Source organism: Piliocolobus tephrosceles, chromosome 6 (genome assembly GCF_002776525.5).
Source record: "Piliocolobus tephrosceles isolate RC106 chromosome 6, ASM277652v3, whole genome shotgun sequence".
Classification (NCBI taxonomy): domain Eukaryota; kingdom Metazoa; phylum Chordata; class Mammalia; order Primates; family Cercopithecidae; genus Piliocolobus; species Piliocolobus tephrosceles.
In genome coordinates, this window is record NC_045439.1 from 69957001 (window position 1) to 69980680 (window position 23680).

General features: G+C 41.5%; 1 protein-coding gene across 1 annotated transcript in view; it reads right to left on the bottom strand.

The window, feature by feature from the left end:
* MIPOL1 (mirror-image polydactyly 1) overlaps positions 1–23501 on the bottom strand; it is a 366103-nt gene extending 342602 nt beyond the window's left edge. The window contains exon 1 of the mRNA XM_023189671.1: positions 23407–23501. The gene's annotated coding sequence lies outside the window, so the exon portion shown is untranslated. The remainder of the gene's footprint in view (positions 1–23406) is intronic.
* Between the last annotated feature and the right edge of the window lie 179 nt (positions 23502–23680).

Sequence of the window (23680 nt, forward strand, 5' to 3'; positions counted from 1 at the left end):
GCACACAAAGTAAAAACATTCCACAAACTACCCTTTCCTAACTATGTATTATTTAGGATAATAGAGCACAATGAAAAAGCATGCAAATACTAATCAAAAGAAAGCAGGAGTGGCTATATTCATATCAGACAATATAAAACAAAGATATTACTCAAACTATATAAGTACAATAAAAGTTTCAACTTACTAACTAAACATAAGCAATCCTAAATATGTAAGCGTTTAACAAAACAGCATCAAAGTACCTGAGGTAAAAACTGGTGAAAAGAGAAAGACAAACCCATAATTATAGTTGGAAACTTCATCACACCTCTCTCTCAGTCATCCACGAGAATACGTGCTCAGAAAATCAGTAGGGATACTTAATATCTCAGTGACAGAGACCCTTGCCTTAGTAAGGCGCAGTGACTCACACCTGTAATTCCATCAGTTTGGGAGGCCAAGGCAGGGGGATTGCTTGAGCCCAGGAGTTCAAGATCAGTCTGGGCAATATAGTAAGACCCCGTCCCTACAAAACATTTAAAAAAATTTTAGGCAGGCATAGTGGCACACGCCTGTGGTCCCAGCTACCCCGTAGGCTGAGGTGGGAGGATCACTTGATCCCAGGTTGAGGCTGCAGTGAACTGTGATCACACCACTATATTGTACTCTAGCCTGTGTGACAGAGCAAAATCCTGTCTCAAAAAAATAAAAAACAAATAAAAAGGATCTTGCCTTGACCAAACTTTAATGAGGCTCCTTTGAACCATCTACTACACTAGCCCTCAACCTTTTGGGTTTCTGTGTCTGTCTCTGCACCATCCAATTTTAGCAAGAATTCTGCTAAGTCAATTTATTGAGAATTCTCCATCTTTGATCACCATGGCTTGACTTCAGCAAGAATCCTGTCAAGTTGGTTTAACCACAATCTTCTCTAACCCTGATGATTCCTGTTAGTAATTTTCCATCCACTGATCCCCTCCCTGCTCCTTAGCTGTAAAGTCCCATTTGCCTATGCTCATGGGAACTGAACCTACTTCTATATTGAGGTCTCTTTTCCCCTACTGCATTAGTTCCTAAATAAAATCTGCTTTTACCGCCTTAACTATTAATACTACCCAGCTCTGGTGTTCTTTTTTTTTTTTTTTTTTTCTTTTTTCTTTTTGAAATAGGGTCTCACTCTGTTGCCTAGGCTGGAATGCAGTGGCGCAATTACAGCTCACTGCAGCCTCAAATTCCTGGGCTCAAGCAGCACTCCCACCTCAGCCTCCTGAGTAGCTGGGACCACCACACCAGGATAATTTTTCTATTTTTTTGTAGAGATGGAGTCTCATCGTGTTGCCCACGCTGGTCTTGAATTCCTGGGCTCAAGTGTTCTGCCTGCCTTAGCCTCTCCAAAGTGCTGGGATTCTGGGTGTGATCCATCACACCCAGCCTGTTTTTCTTAAAAATCAATCCATTTGACTTAACATTTATTTAAAAACCCCACCCAACAATGGCAGAATACACAATATTTTCAAGTGCACATGATGCATTTACCAAAATAGACCCTATTCTGGTCCATCAAACAGACCTCAATACACTTAGATAAAATCGGCCAGGCGCAGTGGCTCACGTCTGTGATCCCAGCACTTTGGGAGGCCGACACAGGAAGATCACTTGAGGTCAGGAGTTCCATATCAGCCTGGCCAACATGGTGAAACTTCATCTCTACTAAAAAAAAATACAAAAATGTGCCGGGCATTGTGGTGCACGCTTGTAATCCCAGCTACTCGGGAGGCTGAGACATGAGAATTGCTTGAATCTGGGAGGTGGAGGCTGAAGTGAGCAGAGATTGTGCCACTGCACTCCAGCCTGGACAACAGAGTGAGACTCTGTCTCAAAAAATAATAATAATAATAATTGAAAAAAGATGAAATCATGAAAATTATGTTATCTTACCACAGTAACTAAAAATAGACAAGAAATAAACTAGAAATCAATAACAGAAAGATAATCTGAAAAATCCTTAAACAATCCCAAATAACCCATTGTTCTAAAAAGTACGATAAAAGGGAAACTTCTGAACAAGATAAAAATGGAAACACAACATTTTGAACTAGATAATTTTTTAAAATGTAGATGTAACTAGATCAATGCTTAAAAGTAAATCCATAGTACTAAGAGAATATTTTAAAAAGGAAGGAAGGCCTCTAACTAGGACTTACAGTACTATGTTGAATAACAGTGGTGAAAGTGAGCATTCTTGTCATGTTCCAGATTTTAGGGGAAAGAATTTCAGTTTTTCCCCATTCTGTATGACACTAACTGTGGGTCAGTCACATATGGCTTTTATTATGTTGAGGTATGTTCCTTCTATATCCAGCTCTTTGAGGGTTTTTACCAAGAAGGGATGTTGAATTTTATCAAATCTTTTCAGCATCAATTGAAATGATCATATTTTTTTAGGTTTTTTTTTTTATTATTATACTTTAAGTTCTAGGGTACATGTGCATAACGTGCAGGTTTGTTACATATGTATACTTGTGCCATGTTGGTGTGCTGCACCCATCAACTCGTCAGCACCCATCAATTCGTCATTTACATCAGGTATAACTCCCAATGCAATCCCTCCCCTCTCCCTCCTCCCCATGATAGGCCCCGGTGTGTGATGTTCCCTTTCCCGAGTCCAAATGATCTCATTGTTCAGTTCCCACCTATGAGTGAGAACATGCAGTGTTTGGTTTTCTGTTCTTGTGATAGCTTGCTAAGAATGATGGTTTCCAGCTGCATCCATGTCCCTACAAAGGACGCAAACTCATCGTTTTTTATGGCTGCATAGTATTCCATGGTGTATATGTGCCACATTTTCTTAATCCAGTCTGTCACTGATGGACATTTGGGTTGATTCCAAGTCTTTGCTATTGTGAATAGTGCCACAATAAACATACGTGTGCATGTCTTTATAGCAGCATGATTTATAATCCTTTGGGTATATACCCAGTAGTGGGATGGCTGGGTCATATGGTACATCTAGTTCTAGATCCTTGAGGAATTGCCATACTGTTTTCCATAATGGTTGAACTAGTTTACAATCCCAACAATGGTGTAAAAGTGTTCCTATTTCTCCACACCCTCTCCAGCACCTGTTGTTTCCTGACTTTTTAATGATTGCCATTCTAACTGGTGTGAGATGGTATCTCATTGTGGTTTTTATCCTTCATTCTGCTCATATGATGTATACATTGATTGATTTGCATATGTTGAGCCATCATCATATCCCAGGGAAAAATCTCACTTGATCATAAGGAATGACCTTTCAAATGGATTGCTGAATTCGGTTTTAGTATTTTGTTGAGAATGTTTGTATTAACATTCATCAGAGAGATTGGTTTTCTTTTCTGATGTATCTTTGGTTTTGGTATCAGGGTAATAATGACCTCAGAGAATGAGTTTGGAATATTCCCTCCTCCTCTATTTTTCAGAATAATTTGAGTGGGATTGGTATTAAGTTTATCTTCAAATGTTTGTTAGAATTCAGCAGTAAAGCCATGAGGTCTTGGGCTTTTCATCACTGGGAGACTTTTTATTATGGCTTCAATCTCATTACTTATTACTAGTCTGTTCAGGTTTTGAATTTCTTCCTGATTCGAACATTGTAGGTTGTACTATCTCAGAATTTGCCCATTTCTCTTAGATTTTCCAATTTATTGGTATATAGTTGCTCATAGTAGCCACTAATTATCCTTAGAATTTCTGCAGTATCAGTTGTAATGTCTCATTTTCATTTCTGATTTGGATCCTCTCTTTTTTCTCAGTCTGACTAAAGGTTTGTCAATTTTGTTTAATGTTTCAAAAACTCATATTTTGTTTTATTGATCATTTATATTTTTATTAAAATTTAAATTATTTCTGTTCAGACCTTTATTCTTGTCCTCTAGTAATGTTGGATTTGGTTTGCTCTTGCTTTGATAGTTCTTTAAAAGCATTGTTAGACTGTTCATTTGAAGTATTTCCTCTTTTTTAATGTAGACACCTATAGTTATAAAATTCCCTCTTAGTACTGCTTTTGCTGTATCCCATAGGTTTTGATTCTGTGTTTCCATTATCATTTGTTTCAAGAAATTTTTCAGTTTCTTTCTTAATTTCTTCATTGACCCCCTGGTCATTCAGGAGTATATTGTTTAATTTCCAAGTATTTGTACAGTTTCCAAAATTCATCTTATTAATTTCTAATTTTATTCCATTGTGGTCAGAAAGGATGCTTAACATTATTTCAATTTTTCTGAATGTCTGACGACTTGTTTTGTGAACTAACATATGGTCTATCCATGAGAATGACGCATGTGCTGAGGAAAAGAATGTGTATCCTGTAGCTCTTCACTGAAATGTTCTGTAACTATCTATTAGGTCAATTTGGTCTATAATGCAAACATAGTTTGATGTTTCCTTGTTGATTTTCTGTCTGGAAAATATGTTCAATACTGAAAGTGGGATGTTGAAGTCTCCAGCTATTACTGTATTGCAGTCGCTCTCTCTCTCTTTACCTCTAATATTTGTTGTATATATCTGAGTGCTCCAGTGTTGGGTGCATATATATTTTAAATTGTCATATCCTCTTGCTGAATTGACCCCTTTTTCATTAAATAGTGACATTCTTTGTCTCTTTTCATAGTTTTTGTCTTGAAATCTATTTTGCCTGGTATAACTAGCACTTTTCTGGTTTCTGTTGGCATAGAATAGCTCTTTCCGCTCTTTCCATCCCTTTCTTTTCTTTTTTTTTTTTTTTTTTTTGAGATGGAGATTTGCTCTATCACCCAGGCTGGAGTGCAATGGCATGATCTTGGCTTACTGAAACCTCCACCTCACAGGTTCAAGTGATTCTTCTGCCTCAGCCTCCTGGGTAGCTGAGATTACAGGTGCCCACCACCACACCTGGCTAATTTTTGTATTTTTAGTAGAGACAGGGTTTCGCCACATTGGCCAGGCTGGTCTCGACCTCCTGACCTCAGGAGATCCGCCTGCCTCAGCCTCCCAACGTGCTTGGATTACAGGCATGAGCCACCACACCCAGCCTATCCCTTTATTTTCTGTCTGTGTGTCTTTATAGGTGAAGTGTGTTTCTTGTAGGAAACAGATTAACAGGTCTTGTTTTTTCATCAATTCAACCACACTATGTCTTTTGACTGGAGAGTTTAGTCTATTTACATTCAACATTGTTATTGATGAGTAAAAACTTACTCCACCTATTTTCTTATTTGTTCTCTGGTTGTTTTATGATATTCTCTCCCTTCTTTATTTCCAACCCGTCTTCCTCTAGTGAAGGTGATTTTCTCTGGTGATGTGATTTAGTTTCTTGCTTTTTATTTTTTTGTGTATCCATTTTATGTTTTTTGGTTTGAGGTTACCATGAGGTGTAGGAACCAGCCCCACAGGGTCAGTGCATTTTTCTCCCCGTGTGCAGAGACGAGAGATTGTAGGAAAAAAGACACAAGACAAAGAGATAAAAGAAAAGACAGCTGGGCCTGAGGGACCACTACCACCAAGATGGAGACCAGTAGTGGCCCCAGATGCCAGGCTGCACTGTTATTTATTGGATACAAGACAAGGGGGCAGGGTAAGGAGTGTGAGCCATCTCCAATGATAGGTAAAGTCATGTGGATCATGTGTCCACTGGACAGGGGGCCCTTCCCTGTTTGGTGGCAAAGGTGGAGAGAGAGAGACAGAAAGAGAGAGAAGACAGCTTATGCCATTATTTCTGCATATCAGAGACTTTTAGTACTTTCACTGATTTTGCTACTGCTATCTAGAAGGCAAAACCAGATGTACAGGATGGAACATGAAAGCAGACCAGGAGCATGACCACTGAAGCACAGCATCACAGGGAGATGGTTAGGCCTCCAGATAACTGTGGGTGGACCTGACATCAGTCAGGCCCTCCACAAGAGGTGGTGGAGTAGTCTTCTCTAAACTCCCCCGGGAAAAGGGAAACTCCCTTTCCCAGTCTGGTAAGTAGCGGGTGTTTTTCCTTGGCACTGATGCTACCACTAGACCATGGTCCACTTGGCAAAGGGCGTCTTCCCAGACGTTAGCATTACCGCTAGACCAAGGAGCCCTCTAGTGGCCCTGTCTGGGTGTGACAGAGGGCTCACACTCTTGTCTTCTGGTCACTTCTCACCATGTCCCCTCAGGTCTTATCTCTGTATGGCCTGGCTTTTCCTAGGTTATAATTGTAAAGCAAGGATTATTATAAAATTAGAATAAAGAGTAATTGCTACAAACTAATGATTAATGATATTCATATACAATCATATCTACGATCTATATCTAGTATAACTATTCTTATTTTATATATTTTCTTTATTATATTGGGACAGTTCGTGCCCTCAGTCTCTTGCCTCAGCACCTGGGTAGTTTGCCGCCCACAAAGAGGCTTGCAAATACTATCTTACAACCCGTTATTTTAATCTGAAAACAACTTAACACTATTCTCATTAACAAATAAGCAAAAAGAAAACTAATAAAAACTCTGCCTTAACTTCATCTACCTGATTTTTAGCTTTTTGTTGTTTTTATTTACATCTTATTGTACTATGTCTTGAAAAGTTGAAGTTACTTTTTATTGCTTTATCATTTATTCTTTCTACCGAGAATGAGAGTAGTTCACACACCACAGTTACCATGCCATAGTATTCTGTGGTTTTCTGTGTACTATTACAAGTGAGTTTTGTACCTTCAGGCAATTATTTATTACTCATTAATATCCTTTTCATTCTAATTAAAGTACTCCCTTTAGCACTTCTAGTAGAATAGATCTGGCATTAATAAAATACCTCAGTTTTTGTTTGTCTGGGAAAGCCTTTATTTCTCTTTCATGTTTGAAGGATGTTTTTGCCAGATACACTATTCCAGGGTAGAAGGTTTTTTTTTTGCCCTCCAGCACTTTAAATATGTCATGACACTATCTCCTGACCTGTAAGGTTTCTACTGAAAAGTCTGCTGCCAGCCACACTGAAGCACCATTGTATGTTATTTCTATTCTCTTGCTACTTTTAGGATCCATTCTTTATCACTGACCTTTGGGAGTTTGATTATCAAGTGCCTTGAGATAGTCTTCTTTGGGTTAAATCTGCTTGGTGTTCTATAACCTTCTTGTACTTAAATATTGATATCTCTCTTTAAGTTTGGGAATTTCTCCATTATTATCCCTTTGAATAAACTTTCTGCCCCTATCTCTTTCTCCACTTTCTCTTTAAGTCCAATACCTCTTAGATTTGCCCTTTGAGGCTATTTTCTGGATCCTGTAGGCATGCTTCATTGTTTTTTATTCTTTTTTCTTTTGTCTTCTCTGACTGTGTATTTTCAAATATCTTATCTTCAAGATCACTAACTTTCTTCTACTTGACAATTTCTGCTATTAAAGGACTTGGACGTATTCTTCAGTACGTCAATTGCATTTTCAGTTCTAGAATTTCTGCTTGACTCTCCTTAATTATTTCCATATCTTTGTTAAATGTATCTGATAGAATTCAAATTCCTTCTCTGTATTATCTTGAATTTCTTTGAGTGGTCTCAACACAGCTATTTTGAATTCTCTGTCTGAAAGGTCTCAGATCTCTGTTTCTCCAAGATTGGTCCCTGCTTCCTTATTTAGTTCATTTGGTGAGGTCATGTCTTCCTGAATAGTGTAAATGTATATTTTCTTTGGTATCTGAGCATTGAAGTGTTAGGTATTTATTGTAGTCTTCACTGTCTGGGTTTATTGTAGCTGTCCTTCTTGGGAAGGCTTTCCAGATATTTGAAAGGACTTAGGTGTGACCTAAGCTATAGCTGCTTTAGAGGGAACCCCAAGCCCAGTAATGCTGTGGTTCTTGCAGACTCACATAGGTACAATCTTGATAATCTTGGACAAGATATGGAAGAATTCTCTGAAATACCAGGCAGAGATTCTTGTTCTCTTCCCTTACTTTCTCCCAAACACACAGAATCTCTCTCTGTTCTATGCCACATAAATCTAGGGATAAAGTGACATAAGTATCCCTGTGGCCACCATCACTATGACTGCAGGGTCTGACCTGAAGCCAGCACAGCACTGGATCTCGCCCAAGGCCTGCCATAGTAACTCCATGGCTACAGCCAATGTTCGCTCAAGACCCTTGGACTCTACAGTCAGCAGGAGGCAAAGCAAGCCAGGCCTATGTCCTTCCCTTCAGGGTGGTGAGGTCCCCCAGGCTCCAGGTGGGTCCCTAAGTGCCATACAATAGTCAGGAAGTACAGTCAAAAACACTGGAAGTCTACCAGGTGTTCTATTGTACTGTGGGTGAGCTGGAACTCAAAGCACAAGACTCAGTCCTTCCCTCCCCTTTCCAAAGGCAGAGGTGCCTTACCCCGTAGCCACTGTCACCCTGGGCCATGAGGAGTACCACCAGACTACCGTCAGTCTTCCCTTACAGCCCGAGGTCTCTTATATCAGCCTGTCATGAGTGCTTCCTGGGCTGTGACTCACCCTTAAGAGAAGTGGATTCCCCTCTGGCCCAGGGCAGGTCCAGAAATGTCATCCAAGAGTCAAGTTCTGGAATCAGGGACCCCAAGAGCCCACTTAGTGTTCCACCCACCTGTGGCAATGCTGGTATCTAAGGTACAAAACAAAGTCCGTCCTCTTTACTTTTCCAACTACTTTTCTCAGACAGAAAGAGTTTTGCTTCATAGTCACCACAGCTGGTGATGTGCTGAGTCTTACCTAAAGCCAGCAAATCTCAGAGGCTCACCCAATGCCTTTGATGTAGTACCTGAGTATCACTGCTGATTATGCAGGGCCCAAGGGCTCTTCAGTTAACAAGTGATGAATGCTGCAAGAACTAGGTCCTTTCCTTCAAGGCAGTGAGTTCCCTTCTGGCCCAGGGGGTGTTTAGAAATGTCATCTGGGAGCTAGGACATGGAGTGGGGCTCACAACTCTGACTGGTGCCCTATCCTGCTGTGGCTGAGCTGATATCCTAGATGCAAGATAAAGTCCTCCCCACTCGCCCCCTCCTCAAGCAGAAGGAAAGGGTCTCTTTTGGAACTGAGAGCTACGCAGCCTGGGGTTAGGTGAGGGGTGATACCAGCACTCCATTGGTTGCCCCAGCTGGTGTCTCAGTATGTCACAAGACCCCCAACCACAGTCCACTGTCTCTGGGCCTAGTTTAGCACTAGAATTCTCCTAAGAGTTGCAGTCCTTATAGCCTACACTACCTTTCAAGTTTATATGGAGACACAGAGTGTTGCAGACCTCAGTGGCAAGGGTAGAAGGCACTCAAGTTTGGACCACTGGGATCAGCAATTCCCCTCTGGCTAGGGCTGGTGTAAATGTTCCCTCCATGGGCGGGCATCAGCTGGGTTTGGTCTGCTTTTCCTTTCTGCCCTAACAGGACATTACTGGGTTCAATGTTTCACAATTGTGTTTTCTCTCCCCCAGTTCCCAGAGAAACTCTCTGCACTATGCCACCCCTGCTGGGAGTGGGGAAACAGTCACAGTGACTTAGGATTGTTTTTTTCCATCTCTTCAGTACCTCTTTCAGCAATATGAAGTTAAAACCAGGTACTATGTGTGCTCACTTGATTTTTGGCTCTCGTGAAGGTGTTTTTTTCTGTGCAGATAGTTAACTTGGTGTCCTTGTTTAGGTGGTGGAGGGGTGGGCAGTGGAGCTTTCTATTCCATCACCTTGCTCTGCCTCCTCATCTCCTATGCTTGCTTTCATCTTTATCCTTTATAACATCTGAAACTGCCTTTGCAAAGATTATGACAGTGAAGGAAATCAAGTATGGCTGACTCCATCTTGCTTCTAGCTTCTCAGGCTGGCTGTACTCACCTTTCCTGGGTGTAGGTCAAGCTAATCATGGGAGAAATTTAGTTTATAGTTTAATTTTGAAGTAGGGATGATAATAGTACCTGCCTAAAATGAAACCCTACTTGTTCAGGTAGCAACACCACCTTTGTAAAACTAATGAAAGGCCACAAAATTAGGATTATGGGAGATACCTAAATTCTGCTACAATGTAGCTGTAGTTCAATGATAACCAGACATTGTCCTCTCGCTTCCCTTTCTATAATCCCTTGCTGTCAGGAGTCATGTGGCCACAGGTCACAAGGTTTGTGACTTTCCCTATTGCTCCTTTAGATGCCTCAACTAGTCCTGTGGCCCCCACAGAGAGGCCAACTCAGTGCACACACTCTCCACATGCATATGATTGCATCACATGTCAGCAAAACTCATTCTCTAGCCCCCTGCCCACCTAATCTTCAAGTCTTCAAGGAGACTGATTAGAGTAATCCCGCCAGTCCATCCACTTAGCTAGTTCTGCATTGATAAACCTCTCGACTGCAACAGCACAGTCTCAGTGAATTAGTTTTGACTGTGCAGTGATCAGGAAGCACCCAATGGGCAGTTAAACATCCTTTATAAATCAACCACTTAATGACTTTCCCTGAGTTCTGTGAGCCGCTCCAGCAATTTAATCAAAACTAAAGAGAAGGTAATGGGAACCCTAACTTGTGACTGGTGTCAAAAGAGATGAGCCATTAAAAAAGGGCAGGGGGATGGGGCAGTCTTGGGCAGTGGGCACCCAACCTGTGGGTTCTGACACTATCTCCAAGTATATAGTGTCAGAATTGAATTGGGGGATATCCAGTTGGTGTCCACTGCTTTTTGGTGGAGAAAAATTCCCTGACATTTTGTCACAGAAGTCTTCCATGTTGATTAGTGTGGTGTGAGAGAAGAGGGAAACACAGTTTGAGCGTTTTTCAAAAACATACACATGTACAAGATATTATTAAATTAAAGAGGGAAGCTACAAAATAATAGAACACATTAATTTGGCAGGGTGCAGTGGCTCACACCTGTAATCAGTACCTTGAAAGTCCAAGGTGGGAGGATCACTTAAGGAGCAGAATTCAAGACTAGTCTGGGCATAGGGGAACCTCATGTCTACCAAAAAAAAAAAAAAAAAAAATTAAAAATTAGGTGTGGTGGCACACTTGTAGTCCCAGCTACTTGGGAGGCTGAGGTGGGAGGATTGCTTGAGCCCAGGAGGTCAAGGCTGCAGTGAGCTATGTTTGCACCACTGTACTCCAGCCTGGGCAACAGAGTGAAACTCTGTCTCAAATAAGCAAAAAACCAAAACCATGTATATATATTATCTAATTTCTTTTCTTTCTTTTTTTTTTTTTTTTTTTTTGAGATGGAGTCTTGCTCTGTCACCCAGGATGGAGTGTAGTGACATGATCTTGGCTCACTGCAACCTTTGCCTCCCGGATTCAAGCATTTCTCCTGCCGCAGTCTACTGAGTAGCTGGGATTACAGGCAAGTGCTACCACGCCCATGTAATTTTTGTATTTTTTAGTAGAGACGGGGTTTCACCATGTTGGCCAGGCTGGTCTCAAACTCCTGACCTCAGGTGATCCGCCTGCCTCGGCCTCCCAAAGTGCTGGGATTACAGGGGTGAGCCACCATGCCCAGTCTTACATTATATAATTTCTAAAATAACAAAAGGTTAAGAAAAAAGGCAATAATAAAAAATATAAAGGGATGAAATGACCCAAATGCTAAATGCTCCAACTGGAAGACAGAGATGTCCCACTGGATTTTTAAAAATCCAGATCTATGCACAGATTAATCAAAAGAGAGCTGACATAGCTATATATAAATAGAAAGAAGTCACAAATAGGAAAAGACACTGGAAACATGACAACTAAATATAACATCAGCTCTGGATTTGTTCCTAGAATAGGAAAAGAACATTAATAGAAAATCTAGTGATATGTCAATCAAGTTTACAGTCTAATGAATAGTATTATTAATTAAATTATATTTTCTATTTTTATTCAACTTATTCAAATTTATGCAATATTTAGTGAATTACCCAGTGAAACCACAATATTAGTGTTCTGGTTTTGATCACTGTACCAAGATTTTGCATAATGATAATGTCAGAAGTACAGTGACAAGGCCGGGTGCAGTGGCTCACGCCTGTAATCCCACCACTTTGGGAGGCTGAGGCAGGCAGATCACTTGACAACAGGAGTTTGAGACCAGCCTGCCACCATGGTGAATCCCCATCTCTACTAATACAAAAATTAGCTGGGCATGGTGGAATGCACCTGTAATCCCAGCTACGCAGGAGGCTGAGGCAGGAGAATCACTTGAACCCAGGGGGCAGAGGTTGCAGTAAGCGGAGATTGTGCCACTGCACTGTAGCCTGGGCAACATGGTGAGATCCCGTCTCAAAAAATTAAAAAATCTAAATATTTTGATGGTGGCTACATGGGTGTTCACTTTTTATTCATTTACTAAACTGTCCATGTATGTTTTATATACTTTTCATGTATTACTTGCTGCTATGTTCTCTAAAAGTTAATTGATCTATACTATCTACATTAATTGATCTATGTTTTCTAAAAGTTAATTTCTCTATATTATTTATTTATATTTTCATTTATTTATATTTTCTGCTTTTCGAAACTTGTTACTCAGCAGTAAAATCCTCAAAACTATGATGATAGGAAATTGGTATGCTTTAATAGACAATAAAATAATATACAGCATTAAGGATTCCAGTAATACGATTCTTCTTGTACTCAAGCAGCTTCCAAAACTTATAAAACCATGCATATTAAAAGTCATTCTCCAAGTAATATTTATACATAATCAAATCATCCTAACACGGAACTGCAAATTCATAACAAGAATAGATTACTTGACTATATGCATCCAAAACAGTATAAAATCTAAATTAAAAATGCTTTCAATGCAGCCAATATCTGAGTCAGAGATGCTTATGCCAACAGCCTAAAGCAGATCTAGGGTAAATACGTCTTATTGGTCATCTGCTATAAAAAAAAAACACCAAATCAATCCTTCAAAGTAATAATTTATTTATATTGCCAGCTTAGAAATAAAACAAACACCGGCCGGGCGCGGTGGCTCAAGCCTGTAATCCCAGCACTTTGGGAGGCCGAGATGGGCGGATCACAAGGTCAGGAGATCGAGACCATCCTGGCTAACCCGGTGAAACCCCGTCTCTACTAAAAAATATACAAAAAACTAGCCGGGCGAGGTGGCGGGCGCCTGTAGTCCCAGCTACTCAGGAGGCTGAGGCAGGAGAATGGCGTAAACCCGGGAGGCGGAGCTTGCAGTGAGCTGAGATCCGGCCACTGCACTCCAGCCTGGGTGACAGAGCGAGACTCCGTCTCAAAAAAAAAAAAAGAAATAAAACAAACACCTAACAATTAAATTATAACTAAAAACAAGTGTGGGATTTATAATTAAAACTGTTAATATTTGGTTTTTCAAGATATAAAAAATAGCATGCCCTCAGCCTGGCATGGTGGTTCACACCTGTAATCCCAGCACTTTGGGAGGCTGAGGTGGGAAAATCACCTGAGGTCAGGAGTTCAAGACCAGCCTGGCCAATGTGGCAAAACCCCGTCTCTACTAAAAATACAAAAATTATCCAGGCATGATGGCACGTGCCTGTAATCCCACCTACTCGGGGGGCTGAAGCATGAGAATCACATGAACCTGGGAGGCTTGCAGTAAGCCAAGATCATGCCACTGCACTCCAGCCTGAGCAACAGAGAGAGACTCCATCTCAAAAAATAATAATAGCATGTCCTCAAACAAGTTTAAACTGATAAAAACAGATTACAGTTTTTCTGGTATTAATGAGTAGTGTAGTTGTCTATTGCTACCTATATTAGTCTGTTTTCATGCTGCTGATAAAAACATAACTGAGACTAGGCAATTTACAAAAGAAGGAGGTTTAACAGACTCACAGTTCCACGTGGATTGAGAGGCCTCACAATCATCATGGAAGGTAAAAGGCATATTTCACATGGCTGTGGCAGGAGAGAATGAAAGCCAAGTGAAAGGGGTTTTCCCTTATAAAACCATCAGAACTCACCTGGACTTATTCACTGCCAGGAGAACAGTATGGGGGAAACTGCCCCATGATTCAACTATCTCCCACTGGGTCCCTTCCACAACATGAGGGAATTATGGGAGCTATAATTCAAGATGAGATTTGAGTGGGAACACAGCCAAACCATATCATTCCGCCCCTGGTTCCTTCCAAATCTCATGTCCTAACATTTCAAAACCAAGCATGCCTTCCCAACAATCCCCCAAAGTCTTAACTCATTTCAGCATTAACTCAAAAGTCCACGGCCCTAAGTCTTATCCAAGACAAGGCAAGTCTCTTCCACCTATGAGCCTGTAAAATCAAAAGCCAGTTAGTTCCTAGATACAACGGCAGTACAGGCATTGGGTAAATACAGCCATTCCAAATGGGCCAAACTGGCCAAAATGAAGGGGCTATAGGCCCCGTGCAACTCCAAAATCCAGCAGGGCAGTCAAACCTTACAGCTCCAAAATTATCTCCTTTGACTCCATGTCTCACATCCAGGTCACACTGATGCAAGAGGTGGGTTCCCACATCTTGGGCAGCTCTGCCCCTGTGGCTTTGGAGGGTACAGCCTCCCTCCCAGCTGCTTTCACGTGTCAGTGTTGAGTGTCTGAGGCTTTTCCAGGCACACAGTGCAAGCCTATCTACCATTCTGGGGTCTGGAGGATGGTGGTCCTCTTCTCACAGCTCCACTCGGCAGTACCCCAGTAGGGACTTTGTGTGAGGGATCCAATCCCACATTTCCCTTATGCACTGCCCTACCAGAAGTTCTCCATGAAGGCCCCATCCCTGTAGCAAACTTCAGCCTGGACATCCAGGGGTTTCCAAATATCCTCTGAAATCTAGGCGAAGATTCCCAAACCCCAATTCTTGACTTCGGTGCACTCATAGGCTCAACAGTTTCCAAGGTTTGGGGCCTGTGCACTCTGAAGCCATGGCCTGAGCTCTACATTGGCCCCTTTCGGCCAAGGCTGGAGTGTCTGGGACACAGGATACCAAGTCCCTAGGCTGCACATAGCATGGGGACCCTGGGCTTGGTCCATGAAACCATTTTTTCCTCGTAGGCCTCTGGACCTATGATGGGAGGGGCTGCTGTGAAGACCTCTAACGTACCCTGGGGACATTTTCCCCATTGTCTTGGGGATGAACATTTGGCTCCTTGTTACTTAGGCTAATTTCTGTAGCTGGCTTGAATTTCTCCTCAGTAAATGGGTTTTTCTTTTCAATTGCAGGGTCAGGCTGCAAATTTTCTGAACTTTTATGCTCTGCTTCCCTTATAAAACTGAATGTGTTTCAGGTACATGTATGTTTATTATGGCACTATTCACAATAGCAAAGACTTGGAACTAACCCAAATGTCCATCAATGATAGACTGGATTAAGAAAATGTGGCACATTTACACCATGGAATACTACGCAGCCATAAAAAAAAAAGGGTGAGTTCATGTCCTTTGCACGGACATGGGATGAAGCTGGAAACCATCATTCTCAGCAAACTATCACAAGGACAAAAAACCAAACACCGCAAGTTCTCACTCATAGGTGGGAATTGAACAATGAGATCACTTGGACACAGGGCAGGGAGCATCACACACCAGGGCCTGTTGGGGGGTGGGGAGCTGGGGAAGGGATAGCATTAGGAGAAATACCTAATGTAAATGATGAGTTGATGGATGCAGCAAACCAACATGGCACATGTACACCTATGTATCAAACCTGCACTTTGTGCACATGTACCCTAGAACTTAAAGTATAATAAAAAAATTAAAAAATAAAAAACTGAACGTGTTTTAAGAGCAGCCATGTCACCTCTTGAAAGCTTTGTTGCTTAAAAATTTCTTCCACTGGCTGGGTGTGGTGGCTTATGCCTGTAATCCCTGCACTTTGGGAGGCCGAGGCAGGTGGATCACCTGAGGTCAGGAGTTTGAGACCAGCCTGGCCAACATGATGAAACTCAGTATCTACTAAAAATACAAAAAATTAGCTGGGCGTGGTGGTGCGTGCCTGTAATCCCAGCTACTCAGGAGGCCAAGGCAGGAGAATCACTTGAACCCAGAGGTGGAGATTGTGTCACTGCACCCCAACAGGGACAATAAGAGCAAAACTCTATCTCAAAAAAAAAAAAAAAAAAAATTCTTCCATCAGATATCCTAAATCATCTCTCTCAAATTCAAAGTTCTACAAATCTCTGGGGCAGGAGCAAAATGCCGCCAGTCTCTTTGCTTTTGCTACAGTTCTCAACAAGTTCCTCATTTCTATCTGAGACCACCTCAGCCTGGACTTTATTGTCCATATCACTATCAGCATTTTGGGCAAAGCCATTCAATAAGCCTCCAGGAAGTTCCAAACTTTCCCACATTTTCCTGTCTTCTTCTGAGCCCTCCCAACTATTCCAGCCTCTGCTTGTTACCCAGTTTCAAAGTCACTTCCACATTTTCGGGTATCTCTTCAGCAGCATCCCACTCTACTATATTAGTCCATTTACTGTGTTAGTCTGTTTACTGTGTCAGTCTGTTTTCACACTGCTAATAAACACATACTTGAGACTGGGCAATTTACAAAAGAAAGAGGTTTCATGCGTTCACAGTTCCACATGGCTTGGGAGGCCTCATAATCATCATGAAAGGTGAACGGCACGTCTCACATGGTGGCAGCAAAAGAGAATGAAAGCCAAGCAAAAGGGGTTTCTCCTTATAAAACCATCACATCTCGTGGACTTACTACCATGAGAACAGTATGAGAGAAACCACCCCTGTGATTCAATTATCTCCCACTGGACCCCTCCCACAACATGAGGGAATTATGGGTGCTACAATTCAAGATGAGATTTGCATGGGGACACAGCCAAATCATATCACTACCTAACACATTAAACCCAAATTCAAGAGCTTAAAACAATACACATTTGTAATCTCACAGTTGCTAAAAATCAGAAATTGAGGGTTGCTAAGCTAAGTCCTCCAGCCCAGGGTCTCTCACAAGACTGGAATCAAAGTGTCAGCCAGGGGTACAGTCATCTCAACGTTCAACAAGGAGAGGATCTGCTTCTAAACTCTCTCGGTGGTCGTTGGCAGGATTAATATCCCTGAGTGGGCTGGGCGCAGTGGCTCACGTCTGTAATCCAAACACTTTGAGAGGCCAAGGTGGGTGGACCATGAGGTCAGGAGATCAAGACCATCCCGGTTAATGTGGTGAAACCCCATCGCTACTAAAAATATAAAAAATTAGCTGGGCGTGGTGGCACGAGCCTGTAGTCCCAGTTACTCAGGAGGCTGAGGCAGGAGAATTGCTTGAACCTGAGGGTGGAGGTTGCAGTGAGCCAAGATCACACCACTGCTTTCCAGCCTGGGCAACAGAGTGAGACTCCATCTCAAATAATTAAATAAATGCCTGAGGGTTTTTAGACTGAGAAACTCAGTTCCTTACTGGCTGGAGGTCCCCTTCAGTTCCTTGACAGGTGGGCCTTTTCACAGGTCAGTTCACAGGACAGCTGACTTCCTCAAGGTGAGTGAGCAACAGAGTGCCAGCAAAAAGGGGAAGTCATAAATTTTGTAATCTAATCTGAGAAGTGACATCAAACCATTTTTGCCATATTCTAGTAGAAGGGAGCCTCTAGGTCTAGTTCACCCTCAAGAGGAAGGAACTACATAAGAGTGAACACCAAGGTCACTTTAGAAGGCTCCTTATCACAGGTAGTATAATGGAAAAAGCAACTGGAATAAAAATCAGAAAAAAATAAGTTCTAGTAACTATGTGACTAAACTGAGAAGGTAGCCTACATGACCCCTATGGTCTCTTGGCATTCCCAACTCTGTGTCTTTTGAAAAAGATTACCAGAGATTAGAGATACTTCATCAAAATGCCTTATTTCACAAAAGAAGGCTGAGTCCCAGGAAAATTAACACAAACAGGTAGTAAGCCACACTTATTTTGCTCTTATGTCCTGTGCTCCTTCCACTATAGTAAACTGTTTTTGTAATTAATGCTCTAAAACAGTTCTATCTTCTCTTTATGATAGTCTCAAAATCTAATAAATTCAATAGAGAGAATAATAATACAATGCTAACAAAAACAGCTACAATTGATTCATCTTGTGCATTATCTCTTTTTCTCTCATCAATCCTAAGCCATCTCTAGATGGTATGTGAAGTTGCAAGTGAAAGTGAGTCATCTGCCCATCCCCAGTCCCAGGTAGCTGGACATACTAGTAATAAGATTTGCTGGAAATAAATTATAAAAGCAACAAATAAGCACTAGACAAATACATTCACCATGAACACACAGTCACTCTAAACACGGTAAACAAGATTAAATGTAACCTAAATAAAGTATCTAAAAACTGCAACCAGAAAAGGCAAGGTGTGTTAGCAATGAAATTCTGGAAAATTGTCCCAGAAGTCAACAATGGCAATGTAACGCAGGCAATGTCCGGAGGAGAAGGTACTGTCGGAAGCTAGTGACTACAATTCGACTCACAAATACATCCTTATTAACATGAAAGCATCATCTAACGTTGATGGTACAAATTAAATATTTGTGCCACATTAATTCCCTATTTGCTCCCTTATGAAGTCTGAAGCCATGGACGGAGGGGACTCCCTTGTCTGAGAATCCCTTCCACTGGCACATGCCCTTTATTACCCATAATAATTTGCAGTGACTCCAAGTTGATTCAAGGAGTGCCATGAAAAACAGTGCATATGAATACAATTGCTTTGTGTGGGACTTATAAAGCAGTAAGGTATTTACATTAGTCATTATGTGTGTATGTGCATGTGTGTGTAATGAAATGCAGTATATACTGGATCCAGAATTTCTATATAAGAAAAGCTTACTTAACTGAAATTAATTGATAGTGGAAGGTGAGGCCCATCTTAAATCCATCTGCATACAATCAAGTAAGACTGAAAAAAACCAATTATACATATCAAAGAAAGGATCACACTGATGAAATTACCCTCACACCCTTCATTAGTATTAGCATATATATTTAAATGTGCACTAAATTCACTTCTACAAATTACTTAAAAACAAAAAAGGGGCTGGTGCAGTGGCTAATGCCTGTAATCCTGGCACTTTGGGAGGTCAAGGCAGGAGGACCTTAGGCCAGGGGTTGGATACTAGCCTGGGCAACAAAGCTAGACTCTGTCTCAACAAAAACAAAAAATAAAATAGTTAGGTGTGATGTTGAGCACCTACAGTCCTATCTACTTGGGAGGTTGCAGTGGGGAAGACAGCTTGAACCCAGGTCAAGGTTACAGTGAGCTATGATTGCACCACTATACTCCAACCTGAGTGACAGAGCAAGATCCTGTTTCTAAAAGCAACAACAAGAACAACAACAAAAACCTAGAAAGTGTTAGCTAAAACTGTTAACATGGATGGTGGGCTGAAGGGCATTAAACTAAAATTTTGGGCAATACTGAGTAAAAGGCACGGGGCCAAGAGTAAAAGAAGATGAACTGGGCAGTCCAAAGGGACATTTAAGGAAGAAACGACCTCCATCCTGGGAAGAGATGTCACAGTTGAGCTTCATGGCCCAAGTCAATGGCTATTCCTATATCATGAGTATACTCAATCACTAGATAAAAATGTTTAAAAAAGCCATCCCAGGATGGAATAACTCAAAGGACAATATTCACCTCAAAATATTACAATAAGTATATTATATATGTCAGGCCTCTGAGCCCAAGCTAAGCCATCACATCCCTTGTGACCAGATGGCCTGAAGCAACTGAAGATCCACAAAAGAAGTGAAAATAGCCTTAACTGATGACATTCCACCATTGTAATTTGTTTGTGCCCCACCCTAACTGATCAATGTACTTTGTAATCTCCCCCACCCTTAAGAAGGTTCTTTGTAATTCTCTCCACCCTTGAGAATGTACTTTATGAGATCCTCCCTCTGCCCACAAAACATTGCTCCTACCTCTATCACCTATCCCAAAACCTGTAAGAACTAATGACAATCCGCCACCCTTTGCTGACTCCTTTTTCAGACTCAGCCCGCCTGCACCCAGGTGATATAAACAGTCATGTTGCTCACACAAAGCCGGTTTGGTGATCTCTTCACACGAACATGTGAAACAATGTATTTTTTTATATTTTTTACTCAAAATACCCAGAACTGTCTAGACATTCATACTTTTCTTTCCTAGCCTTTTAAATAATATCAAAGAAAGATTGTCTCTCCTTTCTTTTCTCACTTCTTACCTCTCTTTTGTTCTTCAGATTTACAGGGTGAGTAGAAAGTGGGAGAAGTAAAAACAATTCAGACAAGAATCAAACTGGCCTCTAATTAGTCTCAAGGTAAAACTGGTAAACCAAATAAAGTATATTTAGAGATCTGAAATTCAACACCAAAACACTATAACTCATGCTGTTTAACAATACTGGCCAGGTACGGTGGCTCGTGCCTGTAATCCCAGCATTTAGGGAGGCCAAGGAAGTAGGATCAGTTGATCTCAGGAGTTTAAGACCAGCCGGGGCAACGTGGCAAAACCCCATCTCCACAAAAAAATACAAACATTAGCCCAGACATGGTGGTGTGTGCCTGTAATCCCAGCTACTTGGGAAGCTGAGGTGAGAGGATCACTTCAGCCCAGGAGGCAGAGGCTGCAGTAAACCAAGATCGCCCCACTGCACTCCAGCCTGGGTGACAGAGGTACACCCTATCTCAAAAAAATATATATATACACACACACATAGATAGATAGATAGAGAGATAGACAGATAGATAGATAGACAGATAGATATAGTATTATGGATATATATTTCTCTAATGTAGCCCATCTCAGTTACTGATTTCACATCCAACCAGTTGGCAAAAGATTGAACAAACATTTTTCAATAGAGCAGGGGTTAGTACACTATGGCCCACAACCCAAATCCAGCCAGTGGACTGTGTTAAAAAAAAAAAAAACTAATTGGGAAATCATTAGGTTGAGACAGTTTCAGCACTTTGGGTCCCTATGTAAATAAATCAAAACTCAACTCAATGTAAACAGTAAAACTAAACTTGAGTTTAATCTAATCAATCAGAAACCACCAACCAACTTCTAACTAGAGACATTCCACTGTAACCAATCAAATATTTTCTTTGTCTATTTCCATAAACACCTTATAAAAGTTTTCCCTTCACACCCTCTTGGTGGAGTCTTGAACGACTTGTGGTCTGGTGATACCCAATTTATGAAATTGCTGAATGCTCATATAAACCCTAAAATTTTAATGTGCCTAAAGTTATCTTTTAACAACTGTTTTTGTATAACCCATGAGCTAAGAATGGTTTTTACATTTTTAAATGGTTGGGAACAAAGAAAAGAGGAAAAAAGCAGAAAAGAATATGTAACAGAGACTGTACAGCCTGTACAACCTAAAATACAGGTAGTCCGAGCTTCACACATTACTTGGTTAACTGAAACTCTACAAAGCGAGGGCTGCCTACACTGTTTGTTTGGTCCCTTACAGAAATAGAGGATCTCCAAATGCCAGTAAACACATGAATATGTGCTCAATACCATCAGTCATTAGGGAAATTATGGGAAAACCCCAACGTTATGTCACTATATTCCTACCAGAATGGCTAAAATTAAAAAGACAATGTGAAATGTTGCAAGCATTTGGAGGAACCAGAATTCTCAAGCTGCCACTAAAGTGTAAATCAACACAATATGAAAAACTTTTCAGTAGTGTATACCACAAGCACACATCTGCCTATCCTGTAACACAGTAATTTTACTAGCAGGCATATACACAATAAAAATGTATACATGGCCAGGCGCAGTGGCTCACACCTGTAATCCCAGCACTCTGTGAGGCTGAGGCAGGTGGATCACCTGAGGCCAGGAATTCGAGACCAGCCTGACCAAAAAGGTGAAACCCTGTCTTTACTAAAAATACAAAACTTAGCCGGGTGTGGTGGCAGCCACCTGTAGTCCCAGTTACTCAAGAGGTTGAGACAGGAGAATTGCTTGAACCCGGGAGGCGGGGGTTGCAGTAAGCCAAGATTGCGCCACTGCACTCCAGCCTGGGTGGCGGAGCAAGACTCCATCTCAAAAAAAAGGAGAAAAAAAAGGAAAAAAAAGTAAACATAATTTCATCAAAATATTTCTAAAAATCTTTATAGCAGATTGGTAATAGCCAAAAACTAGAAATACTATACATACAGCATGAGAATAACGAACTGCTACATAACTTGAATAAATCTCACAAATAAAATACTGAGCAAAAATCGGACACTAAGGACTAAATACCATATTACTCCATTTATATAAAGTAAATAATAGGTGAAATATAATGTTAGACGTCCAGATAATGATTACCTTTGGAACCACGAAGTGGGGCTTCTGGGACACATTAATGCTCTTCCCTGATACTGGATACATGGGTATGTACACTTCGTGAAAATTCACTGAGCTGTACACTTATGATTCATACACTTTTCTATAGGTCTTTATACTTTAAATATTAACGCAATAAAAATATTTCTATAAACTCTATGCCATTGAAGGAAAATTGTATACATATCCCATTCATTTTGCTGATTGCCATCATTACTTCCCATCAATGACATGTCTTGATTCCTATTTCTTACATTAAAAAGTCAACTTTGTTTTAATTAATTTTATTGGCATACGATTGCATAGAATGATTATGTAATTGTCATTTTAGATTAACTCCATACCAGATCACAAGGAAAAACTTTGAAACGCCAATAACTTGTGATAGTATATTCAAGTTACGTAGGAACAAAAAAACACCACCTCTTTGAAATGTAGTTTTGTTGGGCCCTTTGTTTTGACTTATTTCTATCTACTACCACTGTGATTTAACCTGCATAAAATGCTCAAAGGAGCTTTTCCAAACGCGTGTGCTTGTGGAAAGTTGTTCCTTTCTACCATCCTTGTCTAATAATGCGGCTGTCTTGTTCCCTCCATCTATCGAGCTTAAAATGCTTCCCAAACGTTGCACCGGGCCCAGGGATATTGTGAACCAAAAAAAAAAAAAAAAAAACCAACAGTATCTTTTTACTGCATGGTTCAGCGCGCTTAAAGAAGCCCCTCATTCTTCGCCCACACTTCCACGTGTCAGAACTGAAGTATAAAACGAGTAAGTGACTCTCTCAAGGACACAGAGTCGATCAGAGGTTGAGCGAGGACTGGAACGTTCTGACTAACCGCGACTTAAGGGAAAAAAACAAAAAACAAAAACAAAAAAAATACACCCTTGAATAAATGCTCAGCTGCTCAGGTCCAGTATTAGGAAACTGGAGACAATACCAAAATCATACCCAAAAAGAGTTGTCTGCCACCTGAGGACCCCACGACACTGACCTTCGAGGGAGCCCCATCACTCCCGGCCACGCGGGGTCAGCATTCACTAAGTACAGACTCCGCGCGGCCCCTTCTCCTTTTCCAAGGAAAAGTCTGCGGCCGAAAACTCCACGGCTGATCTGTGCCCACCACTATCATTCTCCGTCGCCCAAACCTCCCTGCCCCCCCGTTTACCTGAGATGCGCCTGGCATAGCCCGGGGAGTCGACATCTCGCGCCCGACCAGAGTTTCTCAGGCCCAGTGCGCAGCCACCGCGTCAGCCAATCGCCACTAGCTCAGAACCTCCCGGCTCGAGACTCACCCACAAACGACCGGGAGGAGGAGAGGGGCGGGGCACGGCGCAGGAGGGATGGAGGGAGGGAGGTAGCCAGCCGCCGGCGGCGCGCGAGGGCCTACGGGGCGGCGGCGCGCCTCAGGGGAAGGCGCAGGCGGCGCGCCTCAGGGGAAG